The sequence below is a fragment of the Cyprinus carpio genome, chromosome A17, assembly GCF_018340385.1.
Source record: "Cyprinus carpio isolate SPL01 chromosome A17, ASM1834038v1, whole genome shotgun sequence".
In the NCBI taxonomy this organism is placed as follows: Eukaryota; Metazoa; Chordata; class Actinopteri; order Cypriniformes; family Cyprinidae; genus Cyprinus; species Cyprinus carpio.
Window position 1 is genome coordinate 12,418,188 of NC_056588.1, and position 15,356 is coordinate 12,433,543.

Here is a 15,356-nt window from a genome sequence, read left to right on the forward strand (position 1 = left end):
CGCCAAAAAACACAATCTGACGCTTCTGTCACGCACATGGGCCATGCTCTCCATCATGCTTCTCTACCCAAACTCCTGCAGGGTCATGAAACGGCCTAAAAATGCCAAACGGGATATGGAAGGACAAGTTTTACTTTAGTAAATGCTAAAATATTGCTTAAAACTTACCAAGTGCACATTTAGACGTCAATACAGGTGAGCAAGTTTCATACATTCAGGAGACATTTTTGTAGATAAATATTTGTAAATATTAAATGTTTGTATATTATTTGTATATTAAATATTTGTTGACATAAAATATTAAATATTTTATGTCAGGCTCTATAGTATTTTATTGGGTAGAAATTGCCAAAACCCTCTCATCTCTAAACTGATCCTTTTCAGACAATCGAATAGTCTGTTCTGATCATTTGTTTTGAGCAATGTGTCTTTTATTATTCATAATTTTTAGGCTTTTTGGGAGGACTATGATAGTTTTGTGCAGTAAAAGGTTATACCTTTTAGCCTGTATGTTTCTTGCCCGTCTATAATTTATCACAATAAAAGGCTGCAAGTTCTTGCTTGCAGTCTATTTTTTTATAAACCTGGTCTATGTATACAAAAGCTATTTAAGATGAAGTGTCAAGTTAAAAACGCTTCAGCTTTAAAAAACATGTCTTGAGACCTCTGCTTTGTGTTCCATTCTATTGCATTCTAACTGTTTTCTAACGCAAGAATGGATCTTATGCAAACACCCTCTAAGAAACACATCAGATCAGGTTGGGTAAACATTGTCCTAAGCCAGTCTAATTATACAGAACATCTTTAAAGGGACAGTTTATTTTTTTTAAAAATTGTCATCATTTACTCACTCTTACATTGATCCATATTTTTTTTTTCTGTGGAGCACAAATGAAGGTATTTTGGAAAAGTATTTTTGTCCGCACAATGAAAGTCAATATTGTTTGGACCCCAGCGTTCTTCAAAAAATATTCTTTTGTATTCTGCAGAGTAAATAATGACAGATTTAAATTTTTCAGTGAACTTCTCCTTTAAGATCAGCTAGTCAATCAGTTGTTCAGATAACCCACAGACTAGTCCAGGGGTCTCGAAACTCTGTCCTGGAGGGCTGGCGTCCTGCAGAGTTTAGCTTCAACTTGCCTCAGCACACCTGCCTGGAAGATTCTAGTATCCATAGTACAGTAACCCATTAATTAGCTGGTTCGGATGTGTTCAAATAGGGTTGGAGCTAAACTCTTCAGGACACCGGCCCTCCTGGACTGAGTTTGGAGACCCCTGTACTAGTCAGTTTGTATACTTATAGATAAAAGAAAACAGAGCAAGGTAGATATTTAATCACATTTGAAGGCCATATCTGACAACTAACCCTGGCTCCTATGAGTAATTTTCTACTCTTTACCTTCTGGGGCATTCAGGCTGACAGGGTGACACTGTCCCAGGCGACTTTTTAAAGTTCAGACACCTTCAGAACATGATGTGAATTAGAGAGCTGGCACAGAACCAAACACACAGGGTAATCATGTCAGCTCAAACCGATGATTTGACACATGAAAGATTTAAAGCAGAAAACCACTTCGCTGTCCTTAAAACGGCGCTCTGACTCAGGTTTTAGGGGCGTGTCATCAACTGGCAGATATACAGACATGCATTACTCATCCCCGAAGGGAATTTGTGCACATTCCAGGATGAAAACATACAAACAAAAAAGTTATTAGAGGGCCTGACTGAACATACCATAGATGTCATATAAACTATTAAAGCAGAGACTGTAGTCCCACAGTCCAGCTGACGAAGGAGAGCTGAAGAGTTGTGTGTGCGCACTTCGGGTCCTCAGGGTCAGGCTTTATGAATGTTTCAGTGGAGTGACTCTTCCTCTCTTCTCTCTCTGTTTAAGGGTGACTGAACAAAGAGAGCTAAACAACAGCTTCATGCTGCAGCCACACTGTTAGATCAGACAGATGGACAGAGACTGACAGACAGACAGACAGAATGAGGAATGGAGAGACAGAAGGATAGACAGACATACAGATAGATAGATAGATAGATAGATAGATAGATAGATAGATACAAACAGACAGAAAGATCTGTCTATGTGTCTGGGATCAAAAACACACAAGTTTTACAAATCAACCAACTAATTGAATGGAGTGAATTCATTTTTCTGTAGTTATATTCTGTATTATATTCAAACATATATCTGTTTTTTTGAGTCTCATGCTTAGTGCTGGATCGCAGGCAGACAGCAAGGTTGATATATTCTCAAATGAGGACCTGAAGGACAACACAGACGGCAAATATCAGCTGTGTGTTCAGTATTGGGTCTGTTTCTAGTGGACTGGAGGAATTGGTGATGCTTGCACTAATGCACACACATATGCAACGTCTCTTTTCCTCTCATGGCTGAATTGGTCTCAGACACATTAACATAGCCTGTCTAAGGCTGTTCAGATTCCCGCGAGATCATCCTGACCATCCGGCACATACACATGCAAAGGGCAGTGTGAACACACAGATGCTGCCGTGTTTTAACCTCATGGGGCAGTTTGCTTTTGGACCACTACATCTCACACCTAGGGGTCTTTCTATGGACATCTGTGTGAGAGCATGCGTGTAGATGTGAGGGAATAGGTGTGCTTGTTTTTCCAAAAAGACTTTGAGAAGTTTCTCTAAGCTAATTCAGGCTATTTAAAAGGAGCTTTCCACTATTTAAAAGGAACAGCAAGGGATTTTAATGAATCTTTCTCTTCCTTTCCTCACACGAACTCACTACAAGAAGTTTCTCTAAGCTAATTCAGGCTATTTAAAAGGATTATTAGGGTTAAACATTAGATTTTTACCATATATCAGTTCTAACAACTTATTCTGAATCCAGTGGTTACGACAGCTGTTTGGTTGAATTTACAGTTCAATTAAAGGTCAGCAGATTATATTAACAATGACATATCAAATATTGTTATAAATATTTAAATATTATTAAAATATTGTTCAAAAAATGTGGAAAATTATTTTTAGCAAATTACCAACCTCATAAATGTAGCAATGGCAAAACAAATACACTTCCATACAGTAATGATGCATCAAAATTGATAAAAAGTGACCGTAAAGACATGTAAATATTGTTACAAAAGATATCTATTTCAAATAAATTCTGTTCTTTTAACAATGATTTCCAAAGGTTTATGTGACACTGAAGACTGGTGTAATCATGGCTGATATTGGTTCGCTGTTATTTATTAGATTTTAAATTATATTTGAATATATAATAGATTTTTAATTGTTTTTTTATTTTAACAATATTACAGTTTTACTGTATTTTTGATCAAATAAATGCAGTGGGAGACTTCTTTCAAACACATTAAAAAAACATACTGTCTTTTGAACTGTAGTATAAGTGTACGTGTTTGTATGTTTTATATGGTTATGATGAAGATAAACTTCTCTCATCCAACTTTATGAGGTGCATCCTAAGATGCTAAGCTACACTAGAGAAGAGCCCGCAAATGCTTAAACATTTAAAATGCTTTTGTAAACCAATTCAGAAACAATTTCAGGCACAATTTAAATTTGTCTACAAAACTACTTCCAAGAATTTAAGCATAAACCTTTAGAAGGTTTTTAAGACCATACGAACCATTCTGTCAAATGTGTACAAACTTTTAATAAACAATTGTGTAAAACCGTATCAGCATATGCATTTGCCGCTCTTAGAAATAACAAAGCCTGTCTACATATTAACCCCAACACCTAACGCAATTCTGACAGCCACAAGTCTTCTCCACACTACACACTTAAAAGAGCCTGTGTGTGTGTGTGTGGAGAAAGCCAACCCTCTGCAGAGCTGCAGTCAGAATCTTCTTGCTGGGACCAGTACAGAAACTGCAACATCACAGCTGCATCCCTCCCTCCATCTCTTCTCTTCTTAACTGTCTGGCTACAAGTAGGTCATACAGAGGAAGGGGGGGAGGGCTGCGGATCTGGGAGAGAGCAGTGCACTCTGGGTAGTTCACTGCAGATGAAGGGAATGTTTTGGTGAAGGCTGCAGCGAAGCACTAATCTGGGTACAGTGAAGCTGCTCCAGTGTTTGTGACTTACGGTTGGGAAAAGTGTCATCAGAGACCTCTGATATGGGAAGTGAACAAACATGTAGCAGCAAAAAGGAAGTGGGGAAAATGTATTTGGGCATGTGTCTATATGCATATCTGTATTGGATCGGCTGTGTTTGTGTGGCTGGGACTAATCTGAACACACTTCATGGTAGGTAGAGTTAGGTGTGAAGCCCCCAGAGTAGCCCACTTGTATAGAGAACACACCAGAAATACTCCAGCAGTGCCTCTCTACTCCCCAAAAACAGCCCGTATCTGAACAAAAATGGGACAGAGGCATCAAATAACAATAATTACAGGAACAACTCAAAAAGAGACAAAACTGAATATTTTGTGGATAAATAAAAAAAAATATATCATTTTTGGCTCCTCTATAAAGACCTTCCTAACTATGTCTTTTTGACATCTTAATGCTACTGCTGATCAATATATTTTTACAAACTACAAAAATCTAATTCAGACAATGTTGATACTCTGTGACCCAATCAAAACAAAACCTTTTCCCCAAAACTCGTAAGGCACACAAAACAATTCTAAGGCAGCACTGAATGTAGATTACAAATCCACAATACACTGTGACAAGCTGATTAGTATAAATAATATATTTGCATCTCATTTTTTTTTTACCTTCATCTAATTGTATTCAGTATCTGTGTGTGCATATTTTTGTGCGTATTAGTTTATCACACATGAATCTCAACTGGAATAAATTGCAAGCTTTTGATGCTTTGTGTGAAATGCACTTGCGAACGTTGAGAAACTTGTGGCCTGTGGAGCACTTACACTACAATTAAAAAGTCTGAGGTAAGTAAAAAAAAAAACTGAAGGAAAGAAATTAATAATTTTACTCAGCAAGGATACATTAACAAAATATTCCTATTTCACACAAATGCTGTTCTTTTGAACTATCCATCAAAGAATCATGTAAAAAAATGTAGCATAAAAATATTAAGCAGCACAACTGATTTAACAGTCACTGACTGCGTTAAGAAATGTTTATTAAACCAAATAGAATGCATAGCAGATTCATTTTTTTCAGTTTAATGCATTAAATATGTTTAACTCAATTAAAGCAGGGCTGGAGCTACTAGGGTTGTAGGCCTATAGGCCTGTAGCCTATATCAAGCGCAAAAGAAACTGTCATAATTATGTTGTCAGTTAGGTCATGAAGTGCATGTAATGCATGTAAGTATTTGTTATATATGAGTCACATTTAAGAACATGTCTCTGAAATGCAGTGTTTTTCAAAACTGTCCTGGTGCACCCCAGCACTGTCTCCCTCATCTAACACTTCTAACACACCCAATTCAACTCGCCAGCTCATTATTAGACTTTAAGACCTGAAGGGAGTCAGAAAAGGTGAAGAGTTGTGAGAAAATACAATCAGACCTGTGTCATGTCCAGCAGCCAAACTAACATTTACCCTAGCTGCAGTGATGTCTGTTAATCAAAGTTTAGAATTTAGTGTTTCATAACTTTATGCAATTTCTGTATGTTTCCTACTTGCTAAAGGGCACAAGTAGCTAAATATGACGTTTATTTTAATGGGTTTATGCGAAGATTGTTTTAAGTTTACTTAAATTTGAAGTTGTTATTTTTTAATGTCTAATAAATGTTCAAATTGATAGCTCTCAAATATACTGTAATGTTGAATGGCTATAGTCAATAGTTAAATATTAGGGGGAAAAACATTTCATAGAGACATCAGTAGTATTGGTATCAGTGATACTCGCTTTCAGTGATAAATACGATGACATTAAACAAATATTAAAAATAAACTGTCCTTACTGTATGTTGTTTCTACATTAATTTGAAGATTGAGTGTGAAATTATTGCAATATAAAAGTACTTATTTTTTTAAAAAGTGATTAATTCGTTTTTTAAATTACATTGACAACACTATTTAAAATAGATTAAAACAGAAAAGTTTTAATTTGTAATATTTCACAAAATCACAATTTTTATTGTATTTTTGATCAAATGCAAAACGTAAAAAAAAACAAAAACTTTAAATTTCATTGAAAAAAAAACAAAAACAATCAGTGACATTTTTAGTTTTATAGTGGAATAGAGCTTAAGAGTTTAAAATATGGTAGTATGGTTTTAGATTTTTAGGTTTTAAATTATTAACTTAAATTAACTGATGTAATGTTAATAAACCAACATTGAACCATTGCAATGCACTGATAACCACCAAAAACTGGTGGTGATGAGAAAAAGTCACATGATGAACCAAAGCTCATCACAAACAGCTTTTCTACGAGCTGAGGAGGGCAAAACTTATATATAGGAGTTGCACAGTGTCATTCACACAAACACTAAACTCCATCATGGTGACACACGATACTGAAATAATGCAATAAACATTAATTTAACAACATCAGATGTAAGATTAAACCCTAATGTACACAACTGATAAGAAAAAAAACTAAGAAGAAGCATGTTATTTCAACAACAACAAAAAAAATCTTGCAGGGAATACTGGGAGTGTCAATTTACGGTTTGTCACTGTAAATGATACAATGACTTTTTTTCACTTCCAAAAACTGTATTTTTAACAGTATTTTACTGTAAAATCACATTAAATGTAATTACATCTATTCAGCGAATATAGTATGGAAATTTACTGTTAACCAGTTAACAGGTTTTTACTGCAGCATTATTACAGTCTTTTACTGTTAAAATCACAATCATTTTTTACAGTGCAGCTTTGGTGAGCATAAGAGACTTATTTCAAAGACAAGCCCAAAATTTGAATGCTATTGTATAAGGATCCATTTCAGTTAGGATGCTAGGTAGTTGTCTATATAGGCAGCTCACTAGGTCTTGGAACAAAACTACTATGTTTGGATACTGACATTTCAACTGAATAATTTAAATGAGCTTTTAGCCACATTTTTATTGCCACTTGACAAAAAGAAGACAAGAGGATAGATGGAGAAATGAGACTGGAACATAACCCAGGCTGGACTCCAACCCAGGTCTCCCATGAGCCACTACTCTGACACAAGTGGTACTTTAGGAAGCAATACATTAATTGCATCCAAGGAACTCTGCAATATGATATTCTCCAAACTCGCCAAGCATGATCATCTCCATGCCGTCAGGAAACAGCTTCACTGTGAGGTTCCCATTTGCTGCGTGCTTTTCTGCAGAAACAGAGAAAGACAGCAATAGAAATGTTCTGTAATCAATGGGGTGTACGTACGCACGAAGTGGCGCTGTTCCAGATGGTGGGACTGTCAGACTGGGTTCTGTGGCAAGGATTACTGCAGATTTGCCTGGTCTGCTCAGGCTAAGCTGAATCAGTGCTGCTGTTTCTGCAGTGGGAGACACTTAGCAGATTACACTGCTGAACCTCCCCCCACCCAACACACACACACACACCTCTAAACCATCCAGAGAAATTCACAAATCACGAGTGATGCAAATGCATCGGAAGGAGACATCAGCTCTCTGAAAGCCCTGTGGAAAAACCTGCAGTGGATTAGGCCACAAGGGAGAAAAAGGGTGGACAAACAAAATGTTTCCTGAGTTGGATGGATGAGGCCAACTATGCCATACTGGAATTAGGGCAGTAAAGAGGAAGAGAAAAGGGGCACAGATGTGGGGAGGATTAGAGCTAAGAAGACTCAAGTGATTTACCACCTAAATCTCCAGGCATCAAAGGATAGTGGTTTACACACAGCGTACTAATATTAGCATATGGATGAAGAAATGTGTCATGGTCCCACAAACACACACAATAGTGCACCTCATTCCCCCTTTAATCTCCCTAAAGTTTAAAATATATACGATTATGACCTTAATACTGAAAATCTGTCCATTACCAATTGCAAAAGCTTGGTATGAAAGTTAGCCTAGCGTAGCAAAGTATTAAACTTTGGCATGTAACATATCCTGCACTGCTTTTGCTTTGGGCATGAATGATGCCTCAAATCTTGTGTCTTGCTAAGGAGAAGTATGCTTTTACTTTCCTAAGCGATTAGACTCCTGACGGGCATAAATGGACTTACCTGAGCCATATCTAGAAACCAGAATATAATAGAGATTTGGAGATGCCAGGGGCGGCACTTCCGTATGGCAGAGTATGGCAGAGTATGGGTGTTGAAATTGTCAAGTCTTAATTTATCTATTATTTTTTTTCTTTATTATTTTTAGTTATTATTGTTATAAAAATGTTCAACCAATGACAAGCATTAAAAAGAGCTTGCCAGTAAAACTTCGTAACGCCACTGGATCATCACGCTCTCAGCTCATAACTTCACCCAGCTTGATTTAAATGTTCAACCCAGTGTACCATGGGATTGTTTTATTTATCAACACCCCCGTGCCAAACTTTTGATTTAGGTTAGTAAGCAACCACCCAGAACACCCTAGCAATCCACCTAGCATTAGCATTCTGCAAGGGCAAGCATATCTCATTTTGTTCAGAATACATAAAATTGGAATTTATGGAATTACAAAAAAAACACTAGTCGACTAAATGGAGTTCCAGAACAGTTAGACTGGTTTTGAATTCATGATCCTGATCAGATACTTTGTTCATAGATTTTTGCATTCAAAAACAGCTAGATAAAGCACAGCAGAATGTAACAAAATTAAGCATTTTTAAAAGTTGGACTATTTTTATTTTTAAAACTGGCCCTGTTTACATCTGTCATTAAGATGACGCTAAACAACAGTATAAAAGGCATCTAAAATGTTTTGGGGTACACGAAAATGCATTCAACTGGATTGGTTTCCTAGTTTAGACACTATTTTTCAAATCAGCTCAGTTGTAACAAAACACAGACCGCTTTTTAAAATCATTTTAATTTGCTTCCTTTCCCAGTCACTTGTAATCCCATAACATGGGTTTGTTCAGTCAACAGTATTTGTGATGTAGAGTGTGAAGAAATAAGAGGGAAGTCTCACAAGGAAATCTAAACAGCACTGGTCACAAGAGGCGCATCTGAAACTGAAAAAAAAAAACAGTTTAAGCCTCAGCTGATCACTTGTGATTGGATCACTGAAATCACACCTTAAAGGGATACTCCATCCCAAAATGAAAATTGTATCATTATTCATTTACCCCATGTCGTTCCAAACTCGTAAAAGCTTCGTTGCTTCGACCTTGACACTGTTATTTATTTGGCAGTCTATGGGACAGTCTCAAGCCTCCATGTTTTCATCCAAAATATCTTAAATTGTGTTCTGAAGAGGAATAAATCTTTTACGGGTTTGGAACGACATGGGGGTAAGTGAATAATGACAAAATTTTCATTTTGGGATGGAGTAACCCTTTAATACCAGGTGAAAGCAAGGCCAGTGTCTTAAAAATGCAACACTTGTGACAAGATGCTTAAGTAAAAAAATAAAAATAAATAAAACAAAAAAAAACCGAGTAAGGCAGGACACGATGGACAAAAACCTAAAGCTGTCTGTTACAGCAGTGCTTTATAAAAGGAACTTGAAAGTAGCAAAAACTTCCTGAGAGGGTTTTACCATGCAGATAACAGCTAAAGCGTAGCATTCTAACTAAAATAAAATAAACCCCTACATAAACCAATATCACTAGCCAGATGTCAGACTAGTTGGCTCACTGAATTTTATTATTCACAAGCACTGTGAATAGTACACAGGCGAATTCAAGCACAAAGTGCATTTGGTTTCTTTTGCAAAACTTTAACCTGTTTTGCACACTGACCACAACAAAGAGCACTGCTTAATATACAAGGAAATGAGATAACAAGCAAACAACTGAGAGACAAAGACAACCAGGCAGACAAAAGCCATGCTACCAAATCAAGATAAAAAGAGCAGTTTGTTTTGTCACTTTGACAAGTAAAGCTTTCTTTATTCTTGCGGGGTGAAGACTTGTGCATCAAATACACACACCTTTGCAGTCACATTTGCCAAATCTCACAATGTTTGAACAGACCACCTGGCACTGACCTGCCAGCCAAGCGTACAATTACGCCATTTCTAATTTCTGCGAGGGAGGATCTGAAAAGAAAAGAAAAACACACTGTCCAAATAAAGAAGGTGAGAAATGGAGGATAAATGAATTTCGGAGTGAGTGATGAAGACAGTAATGGGCAGAAGAATAAAAGAGAGGGATGCGCAACACATTAGAGTGGCAGAAATATGGAGCTACATGTTTTTTGTCTTTCATTCCATCGCGCCTTTTGGCAGCAGATGAACACACAGCCACTCCATCCAATGAAGAGTGAAAAAAAATAATGTAACAAACAAACTGGAATAAAGTGAACCCGGCCAAGAACACGCCAACACAACCAACATCCACAAAAGCTCTGGCACCACAAACCTAGTGTTTTCTCTCTCTCTACCACTCTCCAACCTCCTCCATTCACATTCCCATAATGCCTTTCTCTCACTCTCTCTCTCTCCCTGTTCTATGTATCTCTCTCTCACACACCAAACACAGCAGTGGGTATTTCTCCCGAGGAGCTCTGGCATGGGTCCAGGAGGTGCCAGTCTGCCTCCTTTAACAGTGCCCTGTGACTGTGCCAAAAGACGCCTTCGCCAACACCATAGCACCAACCACTCTGCCGAAAAAAGGACAGTGAAGACAACAGGAAAAAAAGAGGAAACAAATAAAGCGAGGCAAAGGAAGGCAGGAAAGCACAAAAGAACCAGAAGAGGACTTTTTATGGAGCGACGAGATTGGTAAAAGGACTTTTCTTCTCCGAAACTTTGGCTAAAATGGACCTAATTTGGGGGGGGGATATGTTCCGGGACCTAATTTGGGATGAATTGTGTTCCGGCAAACAGAAGAAAAAGAAATAGCCTTGTTAAGTATCAGAACTCACAACTCTATTCCTCCAGGGTTTTTTTTTTTTTTTTTTTTTTTTTACATTTAATTGGAAGTTTGCCCATCCATCATCATGGCACTGGAATGACCCTTCAGAATCCCTCAACGCAACATCTTTCTCATGACCCAAGGACTTAACATGAACTTGGGCTATTACAGCACGTTTCTGTTGTCAATGCAGCCAACGCTTTTTAAGACTTAAGGATTACACGGCTCTAAAACTTGCCCTCTATAACATGGGCATATCAGTCAATCGTGATTGGTTGGATGCATATCACTGGCTTTGGGTCTGGGGCTTTGTTTTGCTTTGTGGCACCTTAGCCATCTTTGTATTCAACATTCAAGACATGAGTGGTGAATTTCTGAAATGCAAACTCCATCAGATCTTATTTGCAAAATTCAGACAACTTAAAGTTGCCGAAGATTCAATCTAGAATCTAGAATTGGTAAATTGAACGGAAGCAAAATTTTTAACCAATTGCAAATTATTTCACTTTTTGTAATCCCACTTAAATCCAATTATAAACACAACTATTAGGTGAAATATTGATTCTCCTGATTTCATATCCATCTAACCATATTTTCTTGAGGGTAAATCATGTCTCATTGTTTCAAGCGTGACTATATAAACAAATCTACTGTGAAGAAAAGGTCTATACTGTGTGTAGGCCTACCTGCTGAGTTTATGACTGTGAATATGAAGGAAAAATCAAAGCAATCTCAGTATGAAAGTGTCTTAAACCAACCAGTCTTCACATTCTTGTTAAACATTGCACATTCAAGACCGTTTCTGTTGGACTGCACCACACCACCTCATGCTGGGTCAACTTGAATCAGCTGAGACACTGGAGTCACCGACAAGTTCAAGTGCCTGTATGTCCCCTGGAGGCGACTGCTGATGCATTCATACCATACTTTCTATTCAAACCTGTATCCAAGCAACCATTTCCGGTTGCTATGGTGAAGGCTGGCCCCCCTCATTGCTACAGTTTGCAAGATAGTGCACGTAATCTGTGGAACACCTCCAGCATTCTGATGCCCGAGACAAAACATAAGCTAACCGATACAATTGTAGAAAAACAGTATTTTCAGACCCTAAGCAAACATATGTCAACTTTCTGAATGACTTGATGAAGCAAAAAATGGGTTTTTATACAATAGCTGTATAAAATTATTCACGGGTGCACTGATAAACATGGCTTTGTTCAGCATGAAGACCCGAATGAGTCCATAATGTAGATTTGTTCTTAAAAAAAAACAGAAAGATCATGACTTCTAGTGAAAGTTGAGCAGAATATTGTAGGTTTGGAAAATCGCCTACTAACACAAAGTTACAGTTAGGAAGGGGAAGCTCAGGATCTGGAGATCTACTTTGATTACAGTTTTACTCGTCACCACTGTGCCCTTGAGCAAAGCTCTTAACTATAGCCTGTTAACAGCGAACTGATCCTCCTATTTGTGTATTCTATGTTGCTTTGGATAAAAAGCATCTGCTAAATACTTCTGTGTGGAGGGTGATGGAAAACTAATAGCAGTCACCCAGTCACTCTTTGCAGAACTTGTTTCTTCTCCAAAGTCAGATGAAATTGGTCTCTAAATGGCAATGAGGTAGAATGCATCATTTCAGAGGATATACACACAATGAAAGAATAATTTCCCCAAATACGGCCTATTTGAGTCACAAGTAATGCTAATGATACAGACACAACTGACAAGACTGAACATAACTAAAACAACCAATATTATTCATTAACTTAAACTGAATAAATTTAAATCCTAATCATGTATTTTTCCATTAAATTTCAAGCTATTCTTCAAGCTGATCTGCTCAGATACTACAATACTAAAATGTAAAAGTAAAATAAACTGTTTTTAAAGAGATTTGCGTGCAAATGCTGGGCACAAAAACATCAACATCTAAAGAAATGCATACTGGATACATCACATTTAAATACACTGCTAATAGAGACATTTAAATAGAGAGGCGTGACTGTGGTGATGACATCATTACGTTTTCTCAGGCTGTTCAGGGCCGAAACTGTGCCAGCATGGCAACAGCAGGTAAGGTTTGATCATCCTCCCCAAAACCCTGTTCCACCCCCCATAGATGCAGAGGCCCGGAAGCTTCCGCCATGCCGTGACAGCGAGCTGCTTCGACAGAAGGGCCGGGAATGCGTGACGGGGGCGGAGCTTTCATGCGCATAATGCACAGATGGGCCCCTGGACACTGCTACGGCACCAGAACTCCCAGGATGCATCAGGCCGGCAAAACTGTCATGGTTATATCTAAAGGCACATAATCACCTGGTTTATTGTTTACTGGTGACTGCAAACATTTATTTATTTACAGTAGGTAACTCCATTTTTGGAATAAGGGCAGAGAGTGCCTAGCCAACTGTGCCTAGTTTTACTCTAAAAAAGACTCAGTCCTACCAAGTAAGCCAAGGACTGATGCAATTTTTATGATCCTTTTCATCTAACCATAGCAGACATGTAAAAGCAGTGAATGTGGGCTTCGCTAACACACTAAATGTTATAGTCCTCATCAGAGCATCACAGGCTAATGATTTAACATTTGACATCACTGAGAATCACATTGACCATCCAAAAGAGTCAGTTGTTTTTAGTCACTGTGCTAATGAAAAACATCTTTGTTGTTTGTCTTTATAAAACTATGCTACAGTAATCAAAGTAATCAATTATTATGGTTAGTATTGTTACTGGGTCAGTTGTGCAATTCAGTGTCTTTTATGTCCCCGAATTACAAATTATGCCATTTATAATGTTACTAATGAGGGAATTTCAATACAAATTCTTTATAGAGAAAACTTTATTCATAGTGCATGTTAGAGAAGACTTTATAATGCTGCACCCTTTTTTGCCACTTTTAACCATTTTAATAATTTAAAAATTTGAGTTTGTGCAAAATTAATACTGATAGTAAAGTAGTTATGAGTTACTGTCCATCTTGTTATGTAAATAATTACATAAATACATTTATATATATATATTCTATTCCCAGATTTTACTTTCAAACAATATTTTAAAGACAATTTTGTTAATGTGATGATCTATTTAAATGTTATTAAAATTATAATAAAATTATATTAATTAACTTATTGTTCAAAAAATTATCACTAATTTACTATCAAATAAGATTGGGTGACATGCCTCACTAAGTTTTGACAGTTTTTATAAGATTATTAGGCTATTATGCAATTTGTCCAAAAAAACCTGTTCTGTTAGGACAAAAAATAAAGTTTCAAAGCCCAAGATGCGCCGAATTGTAGAAATGACCCTGTCACAATACAACTGTGGTAGTTTATCTCGTCTCATCAGATCACTTATACAAAATTACAGAGCTTTAAAGCTTCTTACGGTGTATGAATGAGATTCTATATGAATTTATTATGATATTAGTAACTACGCATGTTATTTTGCTGATATTCTGGTTACCATGTTTTTTCTTTGAATGCAGAGGTTTCTGTCTATGTACTGTGCCATAGGAGAGTTTATTCTATGTGAAACGCACAAGTGTCAAATCAGCCTGCTTTAATATTGGTATCCCTTGACATCACCCTGCTGTGTGGCAGCCGCATATTACAAGAGATGGAATCTACCCACCACGACCATTTTCTCCTCCCTGCCCTTTAGAGAGCATTTTTTATTGGGCAAAATGCTCTTGTTTGCCATATTGAGCTGAGCGACTGTCACGCGCTCAGGACGATGAGGATGATGATGATGGCCGCGTGCGCTCCTTCTTGCAAAAATAAACATTTCCACGGGGGCGCCATGGAGCTGGAAGGGAAAAGTGAGGGGACGCCCTCGCCCATCTCATGAATATTCATCAAGTTCTTGGGGGGGGGGGGGGCTTTGCCAGATGAATATTAACTAGCCAGAGGTTAATATGACTTTGCCACAAAAGCCTCTCGTGCGGTATGTGCGGGTAAGAAATTAAATTAAAATAAATATCCACATTAAGATAGCAGTTCGGCATGCAAATAAGTTTCCAGCACCCCCGTCACTACGTCTGCCGGCATAGCAAAACTGAGCATCTGTGTGCTGTCGTAGAGGAGCGCGGCTGCATACATTAAAATTAGCATCTGGAATCCATTCATCATGATTATTGCTATTTCTGTGCATGCAAATACTTGCATTATTTCTTTCCATTGCAGTGGTGGCTTTATTCAGTGACAACTGTCAAAATAAAGGCACTGCCTCTAAACCTTCCTCATTTAATTCAAGACAGCTTCATGAAAAAGCAGCAAATGTATCACTTCAGGTCATCATCCAACATTAAATTCACTATACTATGTATGCATGTACTGATGCTGTGCATCACTCTTCAAGTCAAATGTATTCGCTGCACTGAAATATTAAACAAGGTTAACATGTAGACCAACAGTGATCCACAGAATCCCATAAACTTTACTTTA

The 15,356-nt window shown here is 37.5% G+C and overlaps 1 pseudogene; it reads right to left on the bottom strand.

Moving 5' to 3' along the window:
* Positions 1-4,196: 4,196 nt before the first annotated feature.
* Positions 4,197-14,758, bottom strand: LOC122148165 (annotated as a pseudogene).
* Between the last annotated feature and the right edge of the window lie 598 nt (positions 14,759-15,356).